Genomic DNA, 26,650 nt, shown 5'->3' with positions numbered 1-26,650 from the left:
AACAATGCAAAGGCCAATAATTCCATTCTCTTTGGTCTTAATCAATCTATACTAGTAAGCGTAATACATTGTAATTCAGCCAAGGAAGTATGGGACAAGCTTAAGAATAGTTATGAAGGAGATGAGAAAGTTAAGCAAGCCAAGCTTCAAGACTTTAGAATGAGGTTCGAGAGATTAAGAATGAATGAAGAAGAAATATAGCAGAATATTTTCTTAGAGTTGATGAGGTAGAAAATATGATTAGAGGACTTGGAGAGGACCTCAAGAATTAAGTAGTTGTACATAAGGTATTGAGATCTCTGCCTATGATATTTAATGCTAAAATTTCAATTATAGAATAGATGTCAGACTTGAAGTCTCTCCCAATGGAGCATCTACATGGAACCCTCACAACCTATAGATGAGAATATGAAAATAGAAGGTTGAGCCAAACGAGGCAATATTTAAAGTGCCAAAGAAGACTAAGGAACATAAATATCACCAAGAGAGTTCCAATTGTGAATCTTATTAGGTGTTGGCTCAGTTTTCTAGAAAGTTATAATATGGTTCAGGAAAGTATAAGGGAAAGATACCCTTCAAATGCCTTGATTATGTAAGAGTTGGGAATTTTTCCTCTAAGTGTCCTTATAAAGAGAAGCTAGAAAAAGAGAAGGAGATTAGAGATAAATATCTGAAATCTTAAAAGAAGAAATCCATCAAGAAAAAGGGGCTTTACTTCAAAGAGTACAATTCTGCTTCAAAAGTAAATAGTGGAGAGTCTTCAAAAGATGAGCCTGATGAATGTTTACTTATGGCATCCAAAAATGACTCAGATATCGATGAAGAAGAAGAAGGCTTAGTGTATATTGAATGGGATCTCATCAACGCTCTTGATGAACTAAAGAAGGCCAAAAGGAAGAACAACCAACTAAAAGAATAGTTGTTGTGATCTAAACAAGGCATGAACAACTCTCATAGTGAAGAGATTGTTTATCAAAGAGAAAAACTTGAAGAATCCATTAAGAGCAAGGACATTCAAGCAATGTTGTCACAGAGTTTGAAGAACTTGTCGAATATGGTGGATGTGCTCTTCTCAACTCTGGTTGAATATCAAGATGTAATTTAAATACGCCACCAGAAATTCATTGTTTTCGGGCCAAAATATGTCATCCATCAATTTCATGAAGGTTGCGGGGGCATTCGTCAACCCGAAAGGCATGGCAAATCATTCAAAAATGCCCTCCTTGGATTTGAAGGAAATCTTCCACACATAAGAGCGTTCGATAGGCACCTAGTGATAACCAGACTTCAAGTCAATATTTCTGAAATAATTCCCCCCCCCTTGAGCTAGTCTAGAAGGTCATCAATCCATGGGATTGGGTACCTATTCCGAACAATGATCTTGTTTGGTGCCAAATAGTCAATACAGAGTCTCCAAGTCTCATCCTTCTTTTGTACCAATAAAATTAGGCTCCCACAGGGTGATGAGCTTGGCTTGATGTGCCCTCTCTGCAACAACTCCTGAATCTGCCTCTTGATCTCATCATTCTCCATAACAGAGTGTCAATAGATCGGTCCATTGGGTAGTGATGCGCCCAAGGTCAGATCAATGGGGTGCTTGACCTGACAGTGCAGATGTACCCCTATAGGTGAGGGAAAAATGTTCTTGTACTCCTCCACGACCTTGTCCGTTTGTTGCTATTGTGCAGAGGAGCCTTGTCTAGAAGTCGTGGCCACAACCTTCTTCTTGCCCTGAGGGAGAATGATAAGGAAAAAAAATTCCTGGTCTAGAAATAATCTTACTGCATTGCTTTGCAGTGATCAAAGAGATGACGGTAGGTAGGGCTACATCCAGTATCTTGTACAACTTATTTCCCAAAGTAATAATAACAGAGCGAGGTCTAGACTCATATAAAACATGTTGGTTCCACAAGTATGGTTGTCCTAATAATACATCACAAAGTTCAAGAGGAGAAATACCACAAAGTACCTCATTTGTGAACAACTTGATGTTGTAGGGAAGGAGACACTACTGGATGATGTGAAGATCTTGTCCTTGGTGAAGCCACCCGATGGTGTACAATTGTGGATGTGTTGTAGTCGGTAGGGCCAACTGCTTCACAACCTCTACTGAAATGAGGTTCTTTTAGCTCCCATTGTCAACAATGAATTGCAATAGAGAAACCTTCACCCACATCTATGAGTCGAAGAGGCGTTACCCCTCCTCTGGATCTTCAGGCTCATTATTCAAGATCTTAGTGGTGGCCACGGTGGCACTAGGCTCTGTGTCAATGATTTTCTTCCCTTTATGTTGTGAGTGGAGCTCTTATGGAACTCACACCATTTTCCCATGTCGTTCTTTGTCTTCGTGATGTTGTTCTTTGCTTGCGGCTTCAGCGGGTTGTCCTGGGTCGCCTCACCTTGTCTTTTTCCTTCGCTATGTGGTTTGGGGGCACCTTTTCCTTGCTTCGGATTCGCAGATCCAAAGTCTTGCTTCATCTATTTAAACTTCTGCACAATCTTGACAACGTATCGGTACACCGTGTTGAGCAAGGAGATGTCCAAGAACTCCATCTCTTCCTGGATGTACTTGTGTAGACAACCGCGTACTTGAGTACAAAATTTCGTTCATAATCCTTGATACCTATCTTCATGTGAAGGGTATGGAAAACATTTGTGAACTCCAACACATCTTGGTCCCTTTCGTCCCATAGTGTGGTCCACTTTATGTATTTATCTTCATAGCTCCCTATGGGATGATATTGTTCCTTTATGGCATCTCCGAAAGAATTCCAAGTTGGTGCAGTTGAAAACAGTGAGGATTCCATATCGTCCTTTTGTTCACAGTAGGTTTCCCACTAGTGACGTGTGCGGCCACTTTGAGAAGTGAAAAAGTAATATTTTCCTGATTGGAAAAGTCATGAACTGAAAAATATCCTTCCAACATATTTAACCATTTATCTAGGATGTCTACATCTATATGGCCCTCAAATATGGGAATATAAAATTTAACTTGTACCTTAAAAGGAGTGGCACCTACAGAGTGGCTGCTGGATGAAGATGTGTTGCTTGTGGGTAGCTGTCGAAGGATATGGAAAAATTTATCCATCATTGTGTTACTCTGTCACTCGAGGGCTTCCTCGGGAAATATTTTGAAAGGATCTCTTGCCCCCTCGTCTTTCTTTTCTTCTGTCATGGGAGGTCGTCTAGGTTTGCGAGATTGGTCTTGCAAAGGTTCAACCATTTCTAGCCCTAACTCCTTATACCCCGACCTCGTTGGGGACATGCAAAGAAAAACAGAGAAAAAGCATACCACTCAGACACCACTGATCCAGACTTATGTAGGAATGCAACAAAATCCAAAAATACCCATATACACAGAGATGTAATAGAAATAAAACTTCATTTCATTAATATCAAAGAACTGAAATATGCTTACATAGGAAAATAAAAATAAACTAGCTTAGGTGATGGTAGCTTATCTCTGAGAAGAGATGTGGCAGCTACATGCCTTTGAAATATGTTACAATGAGGCTCAAGGACCTATTTTTTATTGAGCAACAAGGGAAAACCCTAAACAACCAAAACCCTAACCCCAAGAGATGGAACATCAATAATTTGTGGGCCCCATTGGGGTTAGTTTGGAAGCCAACTTCTCGGGGTCTTAACTTGGTCATACTATCTCTATTTTGAGCATATGATGCCTTGTCAAAAAAACATTGTTTAGGGGGTCAAAATACAATGGAAGTTCGAAACCCCCGAAAAATTGATAAAATAGTAAATTCTGCAATAAACAAGGAAATAGATGACTGACTGGAGGTCTATGTGGAATAGGTGGGTGGCCACCAATATCCACCTGGATCATTCATGGATAAACATAATGCAAGAAATGGGCTCAGTGGCCAGATTTCAAGCTAGTACTAAAGAAAGACATGGGCAATGCAATGAAGATAATTTTCAAATATTTGAAAGGCACATCAGACTTTGGCTTGTGGTATGCTAGAGGTAAAAATTTCAATATAAATCTTGTACTGATGTTGATTGGTCTAGTAACATTGATGATTACAAATTACCTTTGGAGAAACATTTTTCTTGGGTGAATGTATTGTATCGTGGGTAAGCAAAAAGTAAGACTCAATCTTTCTATCTATAGTTGAAGTTGAATATATAGCTACAACAATTTGTTGCACTTAGATTCTATGGATGAAACATACCTTAAAAACATCAAGGTTTACTTAAATGAACCTATCCCAATCTTATGTGACAACATGAGTTCTATCAACATTTCCAAGAATCCTATTATGCACTCAAAGACAAAACATATTTGAATCAAATATCATTTCTTGAGAGAACAGGTTGTTGCTAATGTTGTTCATCTTGAATATGTAGTCACTAATGAGAAAATTGCAGATATATGTATAAATCCTCTATCATGGGATCCATTTGAATATCTTATACAAAAACTCAGAGTAGTATTTCTAACGGAAAATTGACTTAGCTCAGGAAATGGTCTATAACTACTTATGATAGTGATTAATTAAGTAAGTAGGTTGCATGAGAAATGCATCATATTTGGGCATGGATTAAGTGGGATATGGTACTACCCTTTACCATTAATTTCAAAGGGGGGTATAAATATCCCAGTGTCGAGTGATGTGGCCTAAACATTATGACATGGAAACATCCAAGGGGGAGTTGTGGAAAAAGAACATATGTAAGTATGATAGTTCAGAGGGGGTGTCTTAAAGAGGCGAAGGGTCTGAAAGATGTTAGGAGGAGTGTTTCTATTTGTTAGAGTCATCAATATCACAAAAATGTTTTCTAGTGTTTCTAGAAATGCCAAACGGGTAGATTATTGGGCAAATTATTTTCATTGATGTCAAAATGTTTCCAATAATGTCAAAGATGCAGGTTCCATAGGGCTTGCTAAGGAATGTCAAGTTGAGGGGGAGTTCTCTAGTAGATGCATATTTTATTATAGAACCATCATATTAGTATGTTAAGTAAAGAAGCTAAAATATTAAAACTATGATGGTTGGGTGGCCTAGTATTTTAAGGAACTTCTACCTCAGGGAATCTGCTCATTTTCCTTTAAGATGCACTTGGTTTGATAGACCTTGGAAAGACCTTTCCAATGGTATAAGACAACTTGAAAACTCCAAAGGATGATGGATTTCTGATTAGTTGAAGTTTAGCAATGTTTTAGGACTCAAGGTTTTGCGTAGACTTTGTGTTTTACAAGAAATTTCCTTGTTAAAAAAAATGTGGACTTAGGCAGATTTTGAAAAAGTCAAACTAGTTGGGCTAGTCGGACCTTTGGCCTAGTTAACAGTCGGTTTAGTTGGGAGGTAGTCGCATCGGGAGCAAGTGCTACAACATGGCTCGAGATAGGATGGACATGTGCACTTCCATTGGTCGATTATGTGGGAGCCATGATGGCATGCATATTTGCATCTTTCAGGTACCAAAGTAGCCTACTTTTGGGCAACACATGACACTTCAAACAGGGGACATGTTGCATTAATGACATCATCATGATGATATAGTAGAGACCTTGAATATCATGCCAATTGGTTGTTCTGTCTAATATTTCCTTAGTATTTTATTTCCTTGGGCTTTGACGTTGAACAAGTTGTGCACCCAAAAACAAAGGAAAATGCCTATAGTCAGGCAATTCGAACTAGTTGGGGATTTCGAGCCAGTTAGGGGAAAAAGTGTCAGTGTCGACCCCACTACCTCTCGACCTGTGTAGGACCTAGCGCAAAAAGACTCAAAATTCATGTTAAGTTGGCCACTTGATGATATGGAAGTCAAATTATCTGCCCACTAAAGATCTCCTGACCCTCGAGTTATGGTTTGAGCGCCCTGAGATTAGGTCATTGGTTCTAGCCCCTTGGGCATATTATTCCAAGTTTTTAAGGAATGCATAATAACATGTTTGGTGGCATCTTATGAATCTGACAGCTAGCCAATTTTGGAGATATAGTTATAGAACTACTAAAGAACCTGTGATATGCTAGAATTGTTAAATTAAGCATGTTAATCAAAATCTGATGCCAGAACAATATATACAACACAAAAATTAACTGCATTGGTTGAATGCAATAGATCTCATTTTACGTGGTTGTTGTAGGAGCATTTGTTTTGGTAATGAATTCTCTTTGATCTTGAACAAAAGACAATATAGGAAATTTTTAGACAATTCATATTAAGAATGCAGTCTCCATTGAAAGACTTTGATCAGGTATTATGGTTATTCTATTGGCAAGGGAATCCATATTGAGAAATTAATGATTAATTTTATTGTGCAAGAAAACACTCTGTATGAGTATTATTATAGGTTTCGTGCTCTAGTATTTATGTTCCTGCAATCCTTAATTCATTTAGTGTGGTTCTCGAACTACATGACAAAGTGGGAGGAAAATCTCTATATACTGTTGTAGTGAGATAATTCTAAATGGTGAAGTGAGTGGCAAGTTGTGTGCAGTGTGTTAGGGTGTTATGTGTGTGATGGAGATATGTATAATAATTTGTATGGTTGTGTCCCAATATTGTGAATGTTGAGTATAACACAAAGAGTGCAGCAAACCAAAAGCAGTTGAGACAAATATAATTGAGTGTGTGTGAAAATAAAAGGATAAGTATTTGTAGAGAGATAGCATATCAGAGTCACAATTTAATTTTGTGAGACTGAGGTAGGTCATTGTTCTCTATTTGAAAATTGTATGAAAATTAGAACACTTGACTGAAGCAGGAAGGGGCTTGCAATTATAAAAGGTTTGAGTCTCTAGGAAAATTGTGGGTTGTTGATTTGAGGGGGTTGGGGCCTCCTGTGAGTATGTGCTCACAGACATATGATGTAATTAGAATTGGTGCCTTGATTATCATCATAATATAAAAACAAGATTTAGTGATTTTTCTTGTGGAAGGGTTTCCACGTAAATCATTGTGTTCAAGTATATGTGAATGGTAGTCTCTCATGTGATGTTTGAATGTATGCAATTGAAATTTTAAAGTGCTCAACACAAAAGAAACAAAAACTCTTAATTATTGATTCACACCACCCGCCCCCCAACTAAGTGATTCCTGATTCCTAACACACATTAATCACTTAATTTAATATTATTATTCCACAAAAATAATAGGAAAAAGAATCCTAATATAACCTTCAAAACCTACCATGTTATTAATATTCCCTTTTAAAATTAATTTATAATTTTTTACAAAATATAAATTTATTTCATAAGAGTATTTTGTAACTCACAAATTTGTAAAAGGACATAGAAGATCTCCATAATATAGCAATGGAGGAGGCCCGGTGCCAATTAAAGAAAAATATGACAATTCGGAAGATACAAATCCCTACGTGAGATTACAACTTAGCTCATTGGGAAAGACAAACTCTAACACACCCCTTTAAGTGAAATATTGGAAGTAAACATAAACAAAAAAAAAGGGTATCGACAATGAGGCTTGATATGGTACTGAAGTAAAAACTCTCATAAGTGGAGAAAAGTAGAAAACATTGTATGAAAAAACTCATATTCAAAAGAGAGAAATATGTCAGTGCCCAAATACACAGGGAGCTAAAACTATAGATCCCAAATAGATCTACTAAATGGTAAGAATAGAGGACATATCTAATCAGGAAGTATAAAAAGTTAAAGTACCAAAATTGTGAAGATGAGAGCCATGAAGCTGCAATCAGGTTCGTTGATCTCTGAAGTAAAAATGTTGCAGAAACACAAGGCAAAAAACATTGTCAACTTCTCCAAAAATGCTTAAGAGAAAATAGGAATTGGTAAAGAATCGTGATAAAGGCTTCAAACAAAAGCAACACCATCAACCAACAAATAGACAATGAACCCTATAAATATAGAAAACTCAGCTCAAACACTATACAACATCATTCATGAAGTTTTCTGAACATGATCACCATCACATTGATCAAACATAAGAAATGAAAACAAACAACAATAACAACAAAGCAACGATAATATCTGTCAGCGTATAACTTACCCCATTGAAAGAAAATTTCAGTGCTGACGACAATTTTCATCAATGTTTGCTAATGCAGGCTTGATTATACCTCTCGCCTCATTGCACCTAAATTTTTACTCTCTATCTCTCAATCAACATTTCTAGCACTTCCATGCTTGTATTTCCCGCTTGAGTTTACATAGCACACCCTGAAAATCTTGTTGTGATGGAAGAAAAAAAATAGAAGGAGTCTTTCCTATTCTTTGGAAAAAAAAAAAAGGGAACTCCCTCCCTTAACCTAACAAAAAAAACAAAGAGGAAACCTAATACCTACTCTAAGGAAGACCACATATCTCCCCTAGTTGAATTCTCCATTATTTCTTCCCCACAAGACTCTTAACCCCTTTGGTGCATTATTAATCCTTATGCAACAAAGAGTGTGGCCCTCTTTATCATTGTAATAGTAAAAAAATATTATAAAACCATGGTGGGTGATGTGGAGTAAGCCCTAACTAGTAAGTATGATGTGGGGAATAACATGGCTTGAATGGAAAAAATGTCAACTCTCTATGAGCTCTCCGGCATTTGATTGCTACAACGATTTTATAACTCCATTTTGATAAAAGTCTTGTGCTTCCTCAACCCTCTTCATTGAAAGGAAATCTATGTTAGAAGTTATTTTCATAAGTTATTATTATCCAAAAATCAGTCTTATGCAATAAGCTCTTGACCCCTTTTGGCATATCATTAAATCCAATCTATATTCGTTCTTTATGTTACAAATCGTAAATATGGTGTCTTGGCCTCCTTTGTCATTGTAGAAGTCCCAAGCTTGTGCCTCTAATGTTCTTGGCCCCTTGGCCCCTGTGTTTATTATTATCAAATATAAGTGGGTTTTCTATTAAAAAAAGTATGCCTCGACCTTCCTTATCATTGTCAAGGTAAAAAATAATATTCTCTTCTCTTGGATCTCTTACTATTATCAAAGTCCACCCACTTGTTCTAACATCCATGACATCATACTATGAGAACATCAAAACTGAGCCTAAACACCTAGGAAATCATCGAACACAAGGACTCGATGCCACCCATGGTCCCAGTTATCATCAAAAGAATGGGGTGTAGGTGATGATATATATATATATATATATATAGATATAGATATTATCATCAAAAGAATGGGGTGTTGGTCCCAGTTATCATCACCTACACCCCATTCTTTTGATGATAATATATATATATCTATATATATATATATATATGTATATATATATATATATATATATATATCTATATGTATATATATATATGTATATATATATATACATATATATATATATATATATATATATATATATACATATATATATATATATATATACATATATATATATACATATAGATATATATATATATATATATATCTATATATATATATATATATATATATATATATATATATATATATATATATATATATATATATGTATCATGCCAATTGGTTGTTCTGTTGAATATTTCCTTAGTATTTTATTTCCTTGGGCTTTGACGTTGAACAAGTTGTGCACCCAAAAACAAAGGAAAATGCCTATAGTCAGGCAATTCGAACTAGTTGGGTATTTCGAGCCAGTTAGGGGAAAAAGTGTTAGTGTTGACCCCACTACCTCCCGACCTGTGTAGGACCCAGCGCAAAAAGACTCAAAATTCATGTTAAGTTGGCCACTTGACGATATGGAAGTCAAATTATCTGCCCACTAAAGATCTCCTGACCCCCGAGTTGTGATTTGAGCACCTTGAGATTAGGTCATTGGTTCTAGCCCTTTGGGCATATGATGCCAAGTCTTTAAAGAATTCATAATAACATGTTTGGTGGCATCTTATGAATCTGACAGTTAACCAATTTTCGGGATATAGTAATAGAACTACTAAAGAACCTGTGATATACTAGAATTGTTAAATTAAGCATGTTAATCAGAATCTGATGCTAGAACAATATATACGACACAAAAATTAACTGCATTGGTTGAATACAATAGATCTCATTTTATGTGGTTATTGTAGGAGAATTTGTTTTGGTAATGAATTCTCTTTGATCTTGAGCAAATGACAATATAGGTAAAATTTTAGACAATTCATATTAAGAATGCAGTTTCCGTTGAAAGACTTTGATCAGGTATTATGGTTATTTTGTTGGCAAGGGAATCGATATTGAGAAATTAAGGATTAATTGTATTGTGCAAGAAAACACTATATATGATTATTATTATAGGTTTCGTGCTCTAGTATTTATGTTCCTGCAATCCTTGATTCATTTAGTGTGGTTCTTGAACTACATGACAAAGTGGGAGGAAAATCTCTATATAGTGTTGTAGTGAGATAATTCTTAGTGGTAAGTGAGTGGCGTGTTGTGTGTGTGAGGGATACAATGTATGAGCCAAAACAAAGTGAGATATGCATAATAATTTGTATGGTTGTGTGCCAATATTATGAATGTTGAGTATAGCACAAAGAGTGCAGCAGACCAGAAGCAGTTGAGGAAAATACAATTGAGTGTGTATGAAAAGAAAAGGATAAGTATTTGTAGAGAGATAGCATATCAGAGTCACAATTTCATTTTGTAATACTAAGGTAGGTCATTGTTCTCGATTTGAAAATTTTATGAAAAGTAGAACACTTGATTGAAACAGGTAGGGGCCTGCAATTATAAGAGGTTGGAGCCTCTAGGAAAAGTGTGGGTTGTTGATTTGAGGGGGTTGGGGCCTCCTGTGGGTATGTGCTCACAGACATATGATGTAATTAGAGTTGGTTCCTTGATTATCATCATAATACAAAAACAAGATTTAGTGATTTTTCTCCTGGAAGGGTTTCCACGTAAATCATTGTGTTCAAGTATATGTGAATGGTATTCTCTCGTGTGATGTTTGATTGTATGCAATTGAAATTTTAAAGTTTTCAATACAAAAGAAACAAAAATGATTAATTATTGATTCAACCCCCCCCCCCCCCCCACCCCCCGCCCCCAAAGTGATTACTGATTCCCAGCACATATTAATCACTTAATTTAAGATTATTCTTCCAAAAAAATATTTGGAAAAAGAATCCTAATATAACCTTCAAAACCTACCATGTTATTAATATTCCATTTTAATATTAATTTATTAGTTTTTACAAAATATAAATTTATTTTTTTGTATCTGAAAACTTAATTCCGTAATTTAATAGTTTACAAAACCATCTTGTTTAATAGATGACACTCCTAACTATAAGAGTATTTTGTAACTCACAACTTTGTAAAAGGACATAGAAGACCTCCATAATATAGCAATGGAGGAGGCCTCGTGCCAATTAAATAAAACTATGACAATTTGGAAGATACAAATCCCTATGTGAGATTGCAGCTTAGCTCATTGGGAAAGACCAACTCTAACACACCCCCTTAAGTGAAACATTGGAAGTAAACATAAACAAAACAAAAAAGGTATCGACAATGAGGCTTGATATGGTACTGAAGTACAAAATCTCATAAGTGGAGAAAAGTAGAAAACATTGTTTGAAAAGACTACTATTTAAAAGAGAGAAAGATGCCAATGCCCAAATACGCATGGAGCTAAAACTATAGATCCCAAATAGATCTACTAAATGGTAAGAATAGAGGACATATCTAATCAAGAAGTACAAAAAATTAAAGTACCAAAATTGTGAAGATGAGAGCCATGAAGCCGCAATGAGGTTCATTGATCTCTAAAGTAAATAATGTTGCAGAAACACAAGGCAAAAATCATTGCCAACTTCTCCAAAAATGCTTCAGAGAAAATTGGAATTGGTAAAGAACCATGATAAAGGCTTCAAACACAAGCAACACCATCAACCAAAAAATAAACAATGAACCCTATAAATATAGATAACTCAGCTCAAACACTATACAAAAACATTCATGAAGTTGCCTGAACACGATCACCATCACATTGATCAAACATAAGAAATAAATTAAAAAAAAAAAAAACAATAACAAATAAGCAATGACAATATCTGTCAGCATATAATTTCCCCCATTGAAAGAAAATTTCAGTGTTGACGACAATTTTCATCAATGTTTGCTAATTCAGGCTTGATTATACCTCTCGCCTCATTGCACCCAAATTTTTACTCTCGATCTCTCAATCGAAATTTCTAGCACTTCCATGCTTGTATTTCCCGCTTGCGTTTACATAGAACACCCTGCAAATCTTGTTGTGATGGAAGAAAAAAAGAAGAGAGGGAGTCCTTACCTATTCTTTGGAAGAAAAAAATAAACAGGCTCCCTCCCTTAACCTAAAAAAGAAAAACAAAGAGGAAACCTAACACCTACTTTAGAGAAGACCACATATCTCCCCCTAGTTGAATTCTCCATTATTTCTTTCCCACAAGACTCTCAACCCCTTCGGTGCATTATTAATCCTTATCCAACAAAGAGTGTGGTCGTATTTATCATTGTAAAGGTCAAAAAAGATTATAAAACCATGGTGGGTGATGTGGAGTAAGCCCTTACCTGTAAGTATGATGTGGGGAATAACATGGCTTGAATGGAAAAAATATCAACTCTCTATGGTTTCTTCAGCGTTTGATTGCTACAACTATTTTATAACTCCATTTTGATCAAATTCTTGTGCTTCATCAACCCTCTTCATCAAAATGAAAGCTATGTTAGAAGTTATTTTCATAAGTTATTATTATCCAAAAATCAGTGTTCTGCAATAAGCTCTCGACCCCTTTTGGCATATCATTAAATCCAATCTATATTCATTCTTTATGTTACAAATGGTAAATATGGTGTCTTGGCCTCCTTTATCATTATAGAAGTCCCAAAGTTGTGCCTCTTTGTTCTTGTCCCCTTGGCCCCTGTGCTTATTATTATCAAATATAAGTGGGTTTGCTATTAAAAAAAAGTATGCCTCAGCCTTCCTTATCATTGTCAAGGTAAAAAAGAATATGATCTTCTCTTGGATCTCTTACTATTATCAAATCCCACCCACTTGTTCTAACATCCACGACATCATACTATGAGAACATCAAAACTGAGCCTAAACACCTAGGAAATCATCCAATGCAAAGACTCGAGGCCACCCATGGGCCCGATTATCATCAAATGAATGGGGTGTAGGTGATGATATATATATATATATATATATATATATATATATATATATATATATATATATATATATATATATATATATATATATATATATATATAGATATATAACAATTAGCCAATTTTGGAAATATAGTTGTAGACACTGGTAAAGAACATGTGATATACCAGAATTGTTAAATTAAGCATGTTGATTAGAATCTGATGCTAGAACAATATACACGACACAAAAATTAACTGCGTTGGTTGAATTGAATATATCTCACTTAATGTGGTTGTTTTAAGTACATTTGTTTTCATCATGATTTCTCTTTGATCTTAAACATATGACAATTCATATTAAGAATGCAATCTCTATTGAAAGACTTTGATCAGGTATTGTGGTTATTCAGTTGGCAAGGGAATCCATACTGAGAAATTAAGGATAAATTGTATTGTGCAAGAAAACACTCTATATGATTATGATTATAGGTTTCGTGCTCCATTATTTATGTTCCTGCAATCCTTGATTCATTTAGTGTGGTTCCCAAACTACATGACAGAGTGGGAGGAAACTCTCTACATAGTGTTGTAGTGAGATAATTCTGAGTGGGGAAGTGAGTGGTGTTTTGTGTGCAGTGTGTTAGGGTTTTGTGTCTGTGAGGGATACAATGTTTGATCTGAAACAAAGTGAAACAACAAAGTGATATATGCAGAAGAATTTGTATGGTTGTGTGCCAATATTGTGAATGTTGAATATAGCTCAAAGAGTGCAGCAGGCCAGAAGCAATTGAGGCAGAGACAATTGAATGTGTATCAAAACCAAAGGAGAAGGATTTGTAGAGAGATAACATATTAGAGTAAATTTAATTTTTTAATACTGAGGTAGGTCATTATTCTCAATTTGAAAATTGTATGAAAAGTAGAACACTTGATTGAAGCAGGTAGGGGTCTGCAATTATAAGAGGTTGGAGCCTCTAGGAAAGTTGTGGCTTGTTGATTTGAGGGTGTTGGGGCCTCCTGTGAGTAGGTGCTCACAAACATATGATGTAATTAGAGTTGGTGCCTTGATTATCATCATAATACAAAAACAAGCTTTGGTGGTTTTTCTCCTGGAAGGGTTTCCACATAAATCATTGTGTTCAAATATATGTGAATGCTAGTCTCTCATGTGATGTTATGCAATTGAAATTTTAAAGTGATCAACATAAAAGAAAGAAAAAATGTTAATTACAGATTCACCCCCCCTAGTGACTCTTGATTCCCAACACATTCATCACTTAATTTAAGACTATTCTTCCACAAAAATAATAGGAAAAAACATCTTAATCTAACCTTCAAAATATACCATGTTATTAATATTCCCTTTTAATATTAATTTATTATTTTTTACAAAATATAATTTTTTTTTTGTATCTGAAAACTTAATTCCCTAATTTTGTAGTTAACAAAACCATCTTGTTTAGGAGATGAAAGTCCTACTCAAACATAATGCTTTGACAACTCCTAACTATAAGAGTATTTTATAACTCACAACTTTGTAAAAAGACATAGACAACCTCCATTATATAGAAATGGAGGAGGCCCTGTGCCAATTAAAGAAAACTATGACAATTCGGCAATTCCTATGTGAGATTACAACTCAGTTCATTAGGAAAGACCATGTTATGAAACCAGCTCACAAAAAGATAGAAAAGAGAGATCCACGCCTTAGAATTCAGCCTCTTCGAGGGGGCAACCTCCTTTACATTACATAAATGAACAATTCTTGGATGATACAAATGAAAAACCTCCTTTCTATATATAGGAGTCTAAGGAGTCACAATATAATCAAAGCCTACCTAACAATAATATTATAAGGCACAAAAATAACAATAGAGGGATTCTATGGGGCACAATAGTAACAATATGGGCACTACATGGGTACAACAATATAAATAAGGGGTATAACTACAATAGTAATGGGGTAATCACTAGTATTATAGGGACCCAACATGCCCCTCTCCTTCAAAAAAGTGTTGTCCTCAACGCTTGAGTAGTTCTGGATACTTCTGCATAAAATTCTCATCCTCCCATGTGGAATCTTCAGCGGATAAGTTCTTCCACTTGATAAGATACTCTGAAATTGATCGATTTCGTAGCTGTCGAGTTCTTGTTTCTGTGACTGCTTCCGGTTCCAATATAATTTTTCCTTCCTCGTCAAGTTCTGGCAATATTGTTTGAACTGGGAGCTTGTCGCCTATAACCTTCTTTAAACATGAAACATGGAAAACTGGGTGCAATCGAGAAGCTGCAGGAAGCTCCAATTTGTATGCCATAGTACCAATCTTTTGCAACACCTTGTACGGACCATAATACTTTGGTGATAATTTATTATCCTTCTTAGCTTGCTTGAGGGACATTTGCTTATATGGTTGTAGCCGTAGGAATACCCAATCACCTACATCAAAACTTCTTTCACTGCGATGTTGATCTGCCTGTTGTTTCATTCTATTTTGTGCCAACACGAGGTTATCCTTTAAGAGTTGGAGGACTTGTTGTTGATGTTCGATGTGATGTTCCACTGCCTGAACCTTAGAATTTTCTCTTAAATATGATGTGATGGATGGTGGTTGATACCCATAAAGTGCCATAAATGGGGTCATTTTTGTTGCTGTATGGAAGGAAGTGTTATACCACCATTCAGCCAGAGGCAACCATTTGACCCATTGTGTCTGTTTATCAGATACAAAGCAACGAAGATATCCTTCCAAACATTTGTTTACTATCTCAGTTTGCCCATCAGATTGAGGATGATAAGATGAGCTATGAGCTAACTGAGTACCAAGACAAGAAAATAATTCTGTCCAAAAATTTCCAGTGAAAATGGGATCTCTGTCACTTACAATAATCTTTGGGTTTCCATGTAGCTTTTGAATTGTTTCCATAAATGCAGTAGAAACTGTACTGGCTTTAAATGGATGTGATAATGCACAAAAGTGTGCATACTTGGTAAGTCTGTCAACTACCACCATGATGACACTCTTTCCCTCAGACTTGGGTAAACCTGTGATAAAATCCATTGAAACCTCCTCCCAACGTTGGCTTGGAATGGATAAAGGTTGTAATAGACCCGGTGTCTTAATTGTTTCAACTTTATTTTGTTGGCAAACCAAACATTCCGCCACAAACTTTTGAATATCTGATTTAAGGCCATCCCAAAAAAATTCCTTCTTAACCCTGTGGTAAGTTTTTAAAAATCCTGAGTGCCCTCCTAAGGGAGAAGTGTGCAATTCCATAAGAATCTTTTGTTTTAGCTGGGAATTCTTACAGAGGTATAAGCGATCTTTGTACCATAACGAATCATTTTTCCAGCTAAATGTATCAGACGTACTGGAATCTTGTTGTAGCTTTCGAATAAGTGCCCACACTTCTTCGTCATTCTTCCATTCCTCCCTTGCTTCGTTTATCCAATCTGGTTGGATAATAGAAATGGCGCACAACAATGCTTCCACATCCTCATCCTTTCTTGAGAGTGCATCTGCCACCACATTTTGCTTCCCTTTTTTGTAGATGATTTCAAAGTCATAACCCAACATCTTTGTGACCCACTTTTGTTGCTCTTCAGAGGATAATCTTTGTTCTAAAAAGTATTTAAGGCTATCATGATCCGTTTTTACCTTGAAGTGTCTTCCCATTAGGTAGGGTCGCCATTTCTTAAGTGCATGGAGTATTGCCAACATTTCCTTCTCATAAATAGCTTTGCTTAAAAACTTTCCCTTGATTGGACGACTTTCAAAAGCAATGGGTCTTTCATCTTGCATTAGAACAGCACCAATTCCATTTCCTGAAGCATCACATTCCACAATAAAGGTTTTTGTGAAGTCCGGTGTAGCTAAGACCGGTGCTTGGCACATTGCCTCTTTAAGATGTTCAAAGGCCTTTGTTGCTTCCGGAGTCCATGAAAATGCATCTTTCTTCAATAATGTTGTTAGAGGTGCTGCTATTCTCCCATAATTCTTAACAAACTTGCGATAATACCCTGTCAACCCAAGAAATCCTCGCAGATGCTTTATGGATGTGGGGATTTTCCATTCCTTAATGGCTTTAATTTTGCTAGGGTCTACCTTAACTCCTTCATGAGATACAATATGACCCAAATATTCCACCTCCTGGACTCCAAAGAAACATTTGGATCTTTTTGCATATAATTGTTTCTCCTCCAATAGTTGTAGCACCCTGTCAACATGTTCAACATGATCCTTCCAAGACTTGCTGTAGATTAGTATATCATCAAAAAATACTAACACAAATTTTCTAAGGAATGGTTTGAAAATTGAATTCATCAAACCTTGAAATGTTGAAGGTGCATTGGTAAGGCCAAAAGGCATGACCAAAAATTCATAATGACCCTCATGAGTTCTAAATGCCGTTTTCGGAATGTCTTCAATCTTCATTCTGATTTGATGATATCCTGAACGAAGATCCAACTTGGTGAAGTAAATTGATCCATGCAATTCATCCAGTAATTCATCAATGACAGGAATGGGGAACTTATCTTTAATAGTGAGCTTGTTGAGCTCCCTATAATCCGGACACATGCGCCATGATCCATCCTTCTTGTGCACCAATACTACTGGAGCAGAGAAAGAACTTTGACTCGGTTGAATTATACCAGCCTCTAGCATTTCTGCAACCATACGTTCAATTTCACTTTTTTGGACATAGGGATATCTGTACGGCCTGATGTTTGGAGGAACACTTCCTGGAATCAGATGAATAGCATGATCATGATCACGCATAGGTGGGAGACCTTTGGGAGTCTCAAATACCTTGGAATGATTGTCCAGGACTTTTTGGAGATCTGGAGAAATAGATGATTCCAATGTGGAAACATCTAGCGAACATAATTGTGCAATTACACCTCTTTGCTCCTTTTTTAGAAGCTTTGTCATACCATTAGAGCTGATTATCTTTCCTGGTTTCCCTGCAATACCCCTTAATTCAACTTCCTTTCCTTCCACAGAAAATTTCATGAAAAGTTCTTGAAAATTAAAAGCTATTGTACCCAAGGATTGTAGCCATTGGACTCCTAGTACAACATCAGCACCTCCCATTGGAATGGAAAGCATTGGGCTAGTCAATACATATTCTCCCATGGATAGCTTGATATTATGGCACTTTCCAGAGCAATTTATTGTTCCTCCATTTGCAATCATCACTTGACACTCTGGTGCTGGATATAGGAAGCAATTCAATTCTTTTGCTACCCTACAATGAATAAAATTGTGGGTGCTTCCTGAATCAATCAACACTATTACCTTTTTCTTCTTGATTTGTCCTTCTATCTTGATGGTTTGAGGAGTGGTAATTCCCGCCAATGCATTACAAGATATGGTCGGATTTATTTGTTCTTCATCTAGGCTTTGTTCCTGGAATATATCCTCTTCTTTTGACCTTTCTTGCTCCTTTTCTTCTTCCTCTTCACAATCTATGTAGAATAATTTCTTCTCAGCACACTTATGACCTTTTGTGTATTTGCTATCACAATTGTAACAAAGCCCTTTTGCTCTTTTTTCTTCCAATTGTTGTGGTGTCAACCTTGTAGGTTGTGGAAGACTATGGGCAACAACACTTCCGTCTTTATAGTTGTGAGTGGTATGCTTCCTAGTTGCCATAATTTTGCTTTCCATTTTTCTTGCTAACCTGAATGCCTTCTCTAATGAATCAGGTTCCCAAAGGCGAACATCATGTTGGATATTATCCTTTAAAGACCCTATGAACACATCAATCCTATGCTCCTCTGGAATATCTTTTACCCTTATGTTCAATTTTTGGAACTCCTCAATGTGCTCCATTATTGAACCCTTTTGTTTGAGACTTATCAATTGGCTAAAAAAAGTGTTGCTTTTTGTATCCTCATAATGTGCTATCAATTCTTCCGTAAAAATTGCCCAAGTGATAAATTGTTTACGAGAACAAAGCCATTGATACCATACAAACTGATTTGGTTCCAAATATAAAGTTGCCATACGTACCTTTTGTGTGTTTTGCACATTATTGAGATCGAAGAATTGCTCCATCTGTAATATCCATGTGGCGGGATCCTTGCCATCAAACTTCCTCATATCGATTTTTGGAACATGGTGAGTCTTCGATCCAACATTAGAGTCTATGGAATCATGATTAACATTTCTTTTGTTCTCATCATGAGTTTCCTTTACTACCTTTTCACCATTAGTGACCCTTTCTTGTAGCAACTTCTTCAATTCATCCATCTTATCATCCATGCCATCAATTTTAGTCCATGCCATCAATTTAGCGTCAATCTTAGCTTCCATGCCATCAATTTTAGTCAATCTTAGCTTCCATGCCATCCATCTTAGCTTCCATTCCCTTTATCTTAGATTCCACGCCATTTACCTTAGATTCCACGCCACTTATCTTAGCTTCTGTTAGCTTTTGTGAGCGTGACATTTGTTGCACTTGTTCTTGTAATTTTGATATATCATGTAGCATTTCTTCCTCTTCTTCATGAGTCATGCTAGAGCTTTCAGGTTCCTTACTAGGTGTTTGCATTTTCTTTCCTCGGGGCATCAGTTACCGATAATAATGCTTTACTATGCCCTTTGAATTCCGTTAAACCAAGCTTACACAAAAATTTAAAAAAACTACACACCTTTTTTCACTTTATAGAAGCCTGATATTGAATCTGATGTATCTCTGTAATTTCGGATCATCCAATTCTGAAATTGCTACCTGTAGTAGCCTTCTGCGTCCTCTTTCCAATGCCACAAGTCTGAGCCAAATTGGATTCTCCAAGGAAGAGTTATGTGAAATCTCCCACAGTGACTTGCTTTTAGACTAGTTCAGTAGAGCGAACTTGTACGACGTGCCACGAGTCACTGTTTCAACCTTTGAATCTGAAACACACGCACAAGAAACTACAGTCCGTCCTCTTTCTGTACCTTTTTACGAAATTTCAATCCGATCCTCAGAGAGAGAGTTATGACGATTTTCCCCAGGTCACCTGTTTTGAATGTAATTCAGGAGTCTGCAAAAAGACCAACTTCCTCAGATCATATCTCCGAAAATATCGCGAGAAAAGCTCTGAAATTCGGACCCAAGGTTCAGCGCCAATTCTTCTCAAATGGGTTTTTTTTGCGACTTCTGAAACGTCACAGAAAAAAAGTTATAGCGAAAATGCCACGATGACCTGTTTGGAGCAGCGAAACCCTAGAATCCAAAGCTCTGATACCAAATGTTATGAAACCAGCTCACAAAAAGATAGAAAAGAGAGATCCACGCCTTAGAATTCAGCCTCTTCGAGGGGGCAACCTCCTTTACATTACATAAATGAACAATTCTTGGATGATACAAATGAAAAACCTCCTTTCTATATATAGGAGTCTAAGGGTCACAATATAATCCAGCCTACCTAACAATAATATTATAAGCCACAAAAATAACAATAGAGGGATTCTATGGGGCACAATAGTAACAATATGGGCACTAATGGGCACAACAATATAAATAAGGGGTATAACTACAATAGTAATGGGGTAATCACTAGTATTATAGGGACCCAACAGACCAACTCTAACACGCCCCCTTAAGTGAAACATAGGAAGTAAACATAAACAAAAGAAATGGTATCGACAATGAGGCTTGATATGGTACTAAAGTACAGACTCTCATAAGTGGAGAAAAGTAGAAAGCATTGTATGAAAAAAATCTTATTCAAAAGAGAGAAAGATGTTAGTGCCCGAATACGCATGGAGCTAAACTATATATCCCAAATAGATCTACTAAATGACAAGGATAGAGGACATACCTAATCAAGAAGTACAAAAAATTAAAGTACCAAAATTGTGAAGATGAGAGCCATGAAACTGCAATGAGGTTCATTGATCTTTGAAGTAAAAATGTTGCAGAAACACAAGGCAAAAAACATTGTCAACTTCTCCAAAAATGCTTTAGAGAAAATAGGAATTGGTAAAGAACCATGATAAAGGCTTCAAACACAAGCAACACCATCAACCAACAAATAAACAATGAGGCCTATAAATATAGCAAACTAAACTCAAACACTATACAACAACATTCATGAAGTTGTCTGAACACGATCACCATCACATTGATCAAACATAAGAAATGAAAGAAAACAACAATAATAACAAAGCAACGACAATATATGTCAGCATATAACTTCCCCCATTGAAACAAAATTTCAGTGTTGACGACAATTTTCATCAATGTTTGCTAATGTAGGCTTGATTATACCTCTCGCCTTATTGCACCCAAATTTTTACTCTCGATCTCTCAATCGACATTTCTAGCACTTCCATGCTTGTATTTCCTGCCTGCATTTACATAGAACACCTTGCAAATCTTGTTGTGATGGAAAAAAAAGAGAGAGGGAGTCCTTTCCTATTATTTGGAAGAAAAAAAGAAAAGGGCTCCCTCCCTTAACCTAAAAAAAAAACAAAGAGGAAACCTAACGGCTACTTTAAAGAAGACCACATATCTCCCCCTAGTTGAAGTCTCCATTATTTATTCCCCACAAAACTCTCAACCCCTTTGGTGTATTATTAATCCTTATGCAACAAAGAGTGTGGCCCTTTTTATCATTGTAAAGTTAAAAAAAAAGATTATAGAACCATGGTGGGTGATGTGGAGTAAGCCCTAACCAGTAAGTAGGATGTGGGGAATAACATGGATTGAATGGAAAAAATATCAACTCTCTATGAACTCTCCGGTGTTTGATTGCTACAACGATTTTATAACTCCATTTTGATCAAAGTCTTGTGCTTACTCAACCCTCTTCATCGAAATGAAAGCTATGTTCGAAGTTATTTTCATAAGTTATTATTATCCAAAAATCAACCTTATTATTATCAAATATAAGTGGGTTTGCTATTGAAAAATATTATGCCTCGACCTTCCTTATCATCGTCAAGGTCAAAAAGAATATGCTCTTCTCTTGGCTCTCTTACTATTATAGAAACCCACGCACTTGTTCTAACCTCGACGACATCATACTATGAGAACATCAAAACTGAGCCTATATACCTAGGAAAACATCCAACGCAAGGACTCAAGGCCACCCATGGGCCCGGTTATCATCGAATGAATGGAGGAGGAGGTGACGATATATATGAAATTAAATGAAATGATATGATATTTTAACGTCCACAAAACTAAAGGGCTCACAAAAAGGGCTCAAAACCCAAAAATGTAAAGAAAGCTAAAGAGCGGGAAGGACATACTCACCATCGAATTGGGTGAATAGAGGCGACATTATTTGTATATTGTGCTAAATTTTCTCACAACCAATGTGAGACACATAATTTTCAAATTAAATAACTTATACAAGCAGATAACGCCATGGAAAAAGAGTAGAAGGTGGGATGCAATTCGAGTATCTCTAGCTTTGTTTTTAAGTTGGCTCATTGGTTGACGTTTTGCCACAACTTTTGGGTCAAATTTGTAGGTCATACTCACTGTCGGTATCATAATGATCAAAATATTTCGAGGCACCAGTATGGGATTTCGCAAACAAAAGTGTTCCTTTCCTATTCTTCTATGGTATCTATGTGTAAGGCATTATGTGCTGCAACATTTTCTCTAACGCATCTTTGGTAGCATGCCTCTTCCATTGAGAAGCTTTAGATGGAAAATCCGACAAGAGATACAGCTATATCAAGGAATTTTCAAGCCAAACACATCCCATTCCACGAAATAAATAACCTTTTTTTGTTTTAGAAAAATGCATTTTTTGTGTAATCATGAGTGGTGGAGATGGACCCAACACACTACAATAGCTAGAAATGTATAAATAAACTTCAACATTTTTCTAGCAACCATACTAGGGAGTGAGATTAGTTTTTCTCCTTAGTTTGTTGTTTTATATAGCATGCGTAATTCTTTTCAAATTTTGATTAGCAGCTTGTCTTGACATTTTTGTTCCACTTTTGATGGCTATCCTATAGAGTCTACCCATGATCATGTCGATACATTCATAATTTTTTTTCAATTTGCTGGGGTTCATGACACTCTTGTTGCCTCTCATTTATTACCTCTCACTCTTTCCGAAGAGGAAGAATATTGGTACCCTAATATTGTAGGGTCAACCCTCTTCGATAAATTTGTAAATGATTTTCCACTTTTACTCGTGCCTCCGCAACCCTAGTTTTGGTGTATCTTATATGAGAGTCCCCATAATCCTTTGACGTGTTCAATATTCTTCGAAGCTAAGAGGCAATAAAAGTTCGAAAGAGAGAATCCTATTATTTCCTATGGATGGGAGTTTACAGATCTTTAACTTTTATCTCTTACTCCATGCAAAGAGGCCACCGTTGATCCCTACTTGGTTGACTCACCATCTTCATTACATGTCTTCCCCTTTGATGACTCATTCTTTTAAGAAAACCCTAAGTTTCATGTATATCATGATACCCATGAACCTTGAGTGAACCCTCACACTCTTTATCCCTTAAATAATGACATTCATGATGAGTATGATAAAGAAGAGTTGAAGGGTATGGTGATAAGGTTGCTCTTCCTGATTTGCATGAACAATCTTTATTTTCGGATATTGATAAAAAGGTTTACACTTCCAATCTTGAGAACACCTTACACTTCCTAGATATCAATAATGATATCTTCTCTAATGAACCCCTAAAAGAAGTTATTATTTGAAAAGAGTCAAGTCTTGATTGTGAAAACCCCTGTCATGACATGGATGATGATGAGTTGTTCTTTAACGAACTTGAAAAGGAAGTATCCCCCCCAATCCTAGAAATGCATCGCGCTCATTTGATATGGTCAATGAGACCTTCTTCGATGAACTTGAAAAGGAAGTCACTGTTTTTTATCCTGGGAATGCCTCATCAACTGTTCTAATTGAATTTGAAAGATCTAAATTTGAAATGCCTTAGATACTTTGTGATGTGAGTGATGTTAATGGTCATATTGATTTTTTTTCTAATATGAATCTTGGGCATATTACACATGAATTTTCCTAATTATCTAGTATGGTAGGCACATGTAAGTACACACTTATTGGTTGGCATGTCATCTGACATGGCCAACAATACTCTTCGCTTCTCGCCAAGTCGTTGTCACTGCCACACACGGTTTTGGTTGGCAAGATAGTCATCCTTGCCTGAACACCATCCAACAAGCCATAAATCTCGCACGTAAGATTCAAGACTCTTTTCCTGATGCCGAGTTTCATCATGTGTGATCATAAAGGATATTTCATTCTTAAGTATGTATATATATAAACAACTAGTAACAATTAATCATAATAACAAAACACATTTTTTTCAATTTCTTTGTTTTCCATGTTTTTCTATTATATTTTGCTTTCGTATCAACAAGACTTTTGAGTTTTGTTCTCTTCGCTTTTTCTTTTGTTGAGGTTTTGTTTATGATCCACTATTTTGTTTCTTTCCTTTCATGCTTCAGTCATCAACCAACCATGCGATATTTTATTCCACTCAAATTGTCGTCATAAAATTGAAGGAACCTTATTCAAGTTTTTATGTGGATCAATGGATTAGAAGGAATATATTTGTGCATTACTTATCACTAATGTGCAAGTGTTTTGGTGAGAATAGGAGATGCAAGAAACCTTTAATACCTCTCATGCCCACCCTTGAAAACCCGTCTGATCAAACTTTGGTTCACTTATGTGGAGGTCCTGCCTAAAGGCAATCATTGTTATCCTCTTAGATCGCTTTCCTTCCCCTTTTTCTTTCTTTTGAATGCACTAGCATACCCATGTGCGATCCTCAAAGACTTGTCTTCATTCACACTGATTGACCTTTTATTCTCACCCTAATGTTTCTCGTTTCTTTATCCCCTCTATTTCTTTCAGCCTCTCGAAATCTTCACTTGTGTGCGCCTGGAACCAGTGCACATCTGTCAGATGACAGATGTTGACAACAATTTTCGTCAATGTTTACTAATGCAATCTCAACTATACTTCTCACCTCATCGCACCCAAATTTTAACCCTCAATCTCTCAATCGACATTTCTAGCACTTCCATGCATGTATTTCTCACTTGCGTTTACATAACACACCCTGCAAATCTTGTTGTAATGGAAGAAAAAAAAAAAAAAGATGGATTCCTTCCCTATTTTTTAGAAGAACAAAAGAAAAGGGCTCCGTCCCTTAACCTAAAAAAAAAACCTAACTACTAATTTATAGAAGACCACATATCTCCCCCTTGTTGAATTCTCCATTCCTTCTTCGCCACAAGGCCCCTTTGGTGCATTTTTAATCCTTATGCTACAAAGAGTGTTGGGCTATTTATCATTGTAAAGGTCAAAAAAATTATAAAACCATGGTGGGAGAAGCCGTAACCTGATGTGGAGGAAGCCCTAACCAGTAAGTACGATGTGGAGAATCGCATGGCTTGAATGGAAAAAATACTGACTCTCTATGAGCTCTCGGGTGTTTCATTGCTACAACAATTTTATAACTCCATCGTGATCAAAGTCTTGTGTCTCCTCAGCCCTCTTCATCGAAATGAAAGCTATGTTCGAAGCTATTTTCATAAGTTATTATTATCCAAAAAATTTCCTTCTGCGTTAAGCTCTCGGCCACTTTTGGCGTATCATTAAATGCAATGTATATTCGTTGACGTTTTGCCACAAATTTTGGGTCGAATTTGTGGGTCATACTCATTAGCGGTATCATAACGATCAAAATATTTCAAGGCACCAGCATGGGAGTCTACAAAAAAATATTATTACCTGCTTATTCTTCCATGGTATCTATGTGTAAGGCATTTTGTGTTGCAACATTTTCTCTAACACATATTTTGTAGCATGCCTCTTGACCTGTGCATTGCACAACGAGAGGCTCAAGCCAAAGACCAGATATCACCAAATGATCGTTGGGTTGTACATATCTACAACATATTGTGTTGCTTTACTGTCCATTCACGATTGATGCGATGATAGGTTATACATATGATGCAGAATGGTCGTTATGAGGGCTACAAAGAGTATGTATCGTGTGCTTAAAAAAAACAGGGCTGGTCTTTTATGTTGGGTTGATATGAGGCACCATTGGCTAACACCGGATATGAAAGGAGAATAAATTCTTTAGAAAAATATATTAGACGAAGCCAACTTGGTTTCTTGACTGCTTTTCCAAGATGGATCAACTCACCCTGCCAGTTTTACCTAAACGAATTCACAGCTTTATGAACAATCAGACAAGAAAGAGAGCCATACCAAGGAATTTTTGAAATACATCTTATTCCACGAAATAAATAAGCTTTTATTTTTAGAAAAATGCATATTCTTTTCATACATTTTGTTATTGGCAGGAATCAAGGAACCGTCAGTACATTGCTCTTCATGAGAATGGACCTTGGGACTTGTGGAGACCAAACCTGCTCACAGAGCTTTATGATCATGATCCATGGAGATGGAGCCAACACACAAATGTATAAATAAACTTCAACATGCAAGAGTGAGAATCAACAGCCTCTGTCATCAACAAATCCCCCCTAAGCACAACTAAGGGAGTAGTAGCAATCAATAACTAACAAGAGAAACTCTGCAAAACTGCACAACCAATA

Source organism: Pinus tabuliformis, chromosome 1_2 (assembly GCF_031772625.1).
Source record: "Pinus tabuliformis cultivar Carrire ecotype Pingquan chromosome 1_2, CPIR1, whole genome shotgun sequence".
NCBI lineage: Eukaryota > Viridiplantae > Streptophyta > Pinopsida > Pinales > Pinaceae > Pinus > Pinus tabuliformis.
The sequence above is the reverse complement of the archived record's forward strand: the minus strand, read 5'-3'. Positions refer to the sequence as shown.